The sequence below is a fragment of the Propithecus coquereli genome, unplaced genomic scaffold, assembly GCF_000956105.1.
Source record: "Propithecus coquereli isolate 6110/MARCELLA unplaced genomic scaffold, Pcoq_1.0 Scaffold28, whole genome shotgun sequence".
NCBI classification, from domain to species: domain Eukaryota; kingdom Metazoa; phylum Chordata; class Mammalia; order Primates; family Indriidae; genus Propithecus; species Propithecus coquereli.
The window spans coordinates 7,250,956-7,255,655 of NW_012148396.1; the positions used below are offsets into that span (position 1 = coordinate 7,250,956).

At 44.4% G+C, this 4,700-nt stretch overlaps 1 protein-coding gene across 2 annotated transcripts in view; it reads right to left on the minus strand.

Annotated features, from left to right (window-relative positions):
• The window catches only part of FAM135B (family with sequence similarity 135, member B), a 190,859-nt gene that overhangs the window by 25,349 nt on the left and 160,810 nt on the right, over positions 1-4,700 (minus strand). The window lies entirely within an intron of this gene.

The window sequence follows — 4,700 nt, forward strand, 5'->3', positions numbered from 1 at the left end:
GCATAAATTCTTCTAGTCCATGAACCATATTGTTTGGTTTCTCCATGTAGGATAAAAAAAAAAAAAAAAGGGAGGGGGTCCCAATGTCTGTTTTCATGGCCCAAATTTCCTTCTAGCAAGAGGAATTTGATTCCAAAATGATTCCAGAATTTGGAATAATCACTATTCCAAATTCAAAGGCTGGAGTGGTAGAAAATGTGTGTTCCCTTCTCCTCAAGTCCCTGCAGAAGGGAGAGAGGTTCTTTTACCCCATGAAGAAAAAATACTAACATTTTATCATATTTCTCCATACCAACTCAGTGCTTTATGGAGTCGGTGAGTTTGGGAGAAGAAATGAGCACGCACAGCTAGTTTGGGCCGCCCCAGGTGTGCTGCGGGGGTGTTTTCAGAGGAGACTGGCCTGTGAGCTGGTGGACTGAGTGGGGAGGACCCACCCGCAGTGTGGGCGGCACCATCCCACTGGCTGGGACCTGGATGGAACACACAGGCAGAGGAGGAGAAGCCTTGCTCTCTTTGCTGCAGCTGGGACACCCTGCTTCTCTTGCCCCAGGCGTCACAACTCCAACTTCTCCAGCTTTTGCCCCTTCGGGACTCACACCAGTGCCTCCCCTGCCACGGACTCTCAGGCCTTCTGTCTTTGTCTTAGAGCTACACCACCACCAGCTTCCTTGGTTCTGAGGCCTTTGGACTTGGACTGGGCCACAGCACCCGCTCGCCTGGCTCTCCAGCTTGCAGAAGGCCTATGGTGAGAATTCTTAGCCTCTATCTTCCAGTGAGCCAATTGCCTAATAAATCCTCTCTCATATCTCTCTCTCTATACATCCTGTCGGTTGTGTCTCTCCAGAGGACTCAAACCGAAACGGGTACTTAGGAATTACTGGGCACTAATTGATTGAAGCAAACAGGGGAAAAGTGTTCCAGGCAGGGACACTCTCTCCTCCACGGCAAAGACAAAAATATGAAGCATTGCAATCTGCCCCACTTCGACCCAAACAAAAACAGTCTTGATGCACTTACCCAACTCTATTTTTTTACAGTACCTATCACCATCTACCATATATATAATTTATCGATTTGTAATGTGGTCATTTAGCACCCGCCTTCCCTCACGTGCTGTTTTGCTCACTGGTGTAGCTCAAGTGCCATGAACAACGCCTCCACACCGTGAGCATCCGTACATACTTGTTCAATGAATGAATCAATTAATCGACATGGCGTATGCAAGGAAATAGGGAGTGTTGCGTATTTCCAGACCCTCTGTGGGTGTCCTGCAGGCTGAGAGGAAGCAGCAGAGGGAGGTTGGCACTGGAGCGTGAAGATCCCTGAGTACCTTGTGGGGCCGAGACCCAATGTGGGCAAAACAAGGAGGCAGCAGACCATGGCTTTATGCCAAGAAATGCCGCAGCCTCGCTGATGGTTTAGGACGATAATTCTGACCAAGAAGAGAGTCTGTGAGTGAGTGGGTTTGTTTACATGTGTGGTGTATTCGAGTGTGTGTTTGTGGGTGTAGGCATGTATGTTTTCATGAGAGGATGTGTGTGTGCACATACGTGTTTATATGTATGGGGCATGTCTGTGTGCCTATGGGTGTGGGGGTGTGTGCAAGGGTGGGAGTGTGTTGCTGCATGCGTACATGTGTATGTGTGTCTGTTTTGTAGGGTTCTGTGGGGAATGAAGAAGTCCATGATGAGAAAGGTAAACAAAAATATTTGAACAATAATATTTAAAGAAGGGGTCAAGTTTCCCTCTGAATTAAGGAAGCTGCAGGAGAATGTATGGGAGGAGGTGGAGTCAAGTTCATTATTAGCAAAACTGAGAGTAAAGTTTGATTCCTAGACTGACCCTCCAAGGCCCTGAATGACCGCCCAGCCCTGCCATATCTGTGACTTAACTCCCCACCTTCTCCTCACACATTACTCTCCAGCCCCACTGGCTTTCTTCTGGACTTCTGAGGCACCATCCAGGCTCTGTCTGACCTCAGGGCCTTTGCACTAGCTGTTACCTCCACCTGTAATACACTTTCCTTTATGGCTCCTTCCTACCCTACAGATCTTAGAGTAAATGTCATATTCTCAGAAATGTTCTCCTTTAACACTATAGTTTAGAGAACCACACTGGTCTTACTCACCCAACTCAGATACTAAATTACCAGGTTTTAGTTCTTTAGCCCTAACTGAATTTTGTTTCTGTTTTTTGTTTGTTTGTTTATCTGTAAATGTATTTGTCTTCTCTGTCAAGTGAAGACAGAGGCCTTATCTACCTTATTTATTTATTTGTTTTTAATCACTATATCTGAAGTCCCCAGATCAGTGCCTGGAACACAGTAGATTACCAATGATTGTGCAGAAGAGAGGAGGAGGAAGGGAGGGAGGGAGTTGAGTCAATAAATATGTTAACAATTAAGAGTAGCATTAACTAAATAGGAAATCCCGTTCCTCATCATCAAAAGGATTCAAACAGGAATCTGAACTCTACCTTTCTCTTTTCAAACTGTCACCTCCCATTCCCCTCCCTGCACAGTCCCCCCACCCCACCCACTGCAAAAGTCACACAAGTGGGAAGAGACTAGCTTGGAATGAACCTGCCCAGGCTGGACTGGCACACCTGTGTCTGAGCATGCATACTGCACGTGCGGCCACTTCCTCATCCACGAGGTGACACTTGGGGAGCTGGGATGCATGTAAATCAGCCTGTCCACGCAGTGGGCAGAGGCTCTCCTTTTGTGCATCCAGGCAGACACCTTCGGGTTTCAGTTGGGCCATGCTGTGAAGCAATCAGGGGAAGTGTCTGATGGAGCATATAAGGCCTGGCTCATCATCTACTGAGTTCAACATCAGATTCCCCTGACTCCCAACTTAGGATGTCAGGCTGTACTCCTGGAGTATAGCCCAACAGCATAAGTACACCTCTATGTTAGAGGTTAAAAATCCACCTTTTACTTCTTGTATGTTCTTTAGGATGATGGCTCAATAGTGTAGAAAGCAGCCATGGCAAGGAGGCTAGGACTGTGGTCTCTGTACTCCAACAGGTCCATGTTTGTGTCACTCGCTCTCTGTGTGGTCTAAGGTAAGTTACTCAACCTCTCTGAGCCCAAGTTTCCCCAGTTTCTTCTTCTGTAAAGTGGGGAGAATAACAACACATACCTCATAGGAGTAATGTGAACACTGAAGGAAACAGAGTATGTTATGCACTAGATAGTTTCTTACCAGAGTAACCTCCACAGACTGTAAACACCAGGAAGGCAGGTAAGATGCCTATTGTGTTCAACCCTATATACAGCATCTCTTGAACGAATGATTTTTTAAAAGTTGGACAGTGTTACAATTATCAACATATAAAGTATAAAAGGCAAAGTGATATCTCAGCTACTATTGTTATGGGAATTAACACATCAGCACAGGGCTTCCTATCCATCAACACTCCATTCATTCATCAGCAGACTTCCAGGCAGCACCTCCTTAGGCGTGGAAAGCACTGGCTAGACTTCCATAAAAAAGAGAAGAGGAACAACACAACACATCCCCTGCTACTGACCAGTTCTGACTCATTTTTTAACACTTTTTAAAAGTCACAACCCATGGCAAAAAAACAGTCTTCATTTTCATGCAAACCAGAACAATCACACACTCCCACAATCATACACGCTAAAGAAAAGTTTACTGTTGCTGCCTATTCAAACTTGTCCTGTCCTATTCTGTTCTATCCTATCCTATCCCATTTAAGAAGTGCTATTCCAAATCCACTGAGTTGATTTCACACTCCACTAAATGATTGTGACCTATTGTTTGAGAAACACAACCTAATATGAGCTTTAACAAGATGGGCCTTGACAGATGAGTTTCACCTGTGCCGCCTTATATTTCCACATGCTCATCCTGATTTTGGAGCCTGGGGCTCCCTCCTGTGTAAACAGCAGGACCTCCTGAGACAGCTGCCAACTCTCTCCAGCTCTGATCTCCACGTGCCTAGGCCTGTGTTCACGCTCAGGTGCTAGCACGGTACAGCCCCGCCCACCATCTCCATCTGAGTCTTACTTCTCTTCCCAGCACTTGGTATCTTTTCTCTAGTAATTTTCTCAATCTGAAATAAAATCTTCCCTCCCTATTCTATAATTCTTATTCTTGATGACCTAACTAAAAGTTTACTTTCTCCTGAGTAGTATCCCTTCTATTTTAGTCTGTGATATGTTTTACATTAATATCTACTATTAATTGAATGCTTAAAACATTCTCTAATCTTGAAAGTTACTCTATAGGACAAATGTTCTAATCTGCAAGGGTTCTGCACAGCTCAATCTCATGCCTGATTCTGATAAACGCTCAAATGTCACCTTCTCAGGGAGACTTTCTGACAACTCTGTGAAATAGCACTCTCTCTTCCTCTCACACTGATATATTTTTCCACAACACTTATTATCATTTGGCATATTATATTTATGTACTTATATGCCTTCCACTGATAAAATACAAGCTCCATGAGATAGGGAATCTGTCTGGTTCACTGCTGAATATCCAACACCCCAAATAGCGTCTGGTACATAGTAAACACTAAACAGATCTTTGTTGAATGAAGGAATCCTCATTTTATATCTAAGAAACCAGCTAAGAGAGATGCAGTTACTAGTTTGATGTCACAAGTATTACAAGTTGCAGAATCAAGATTTAAAACCACGTATATGGTATATGAGATTTGAAATGCCA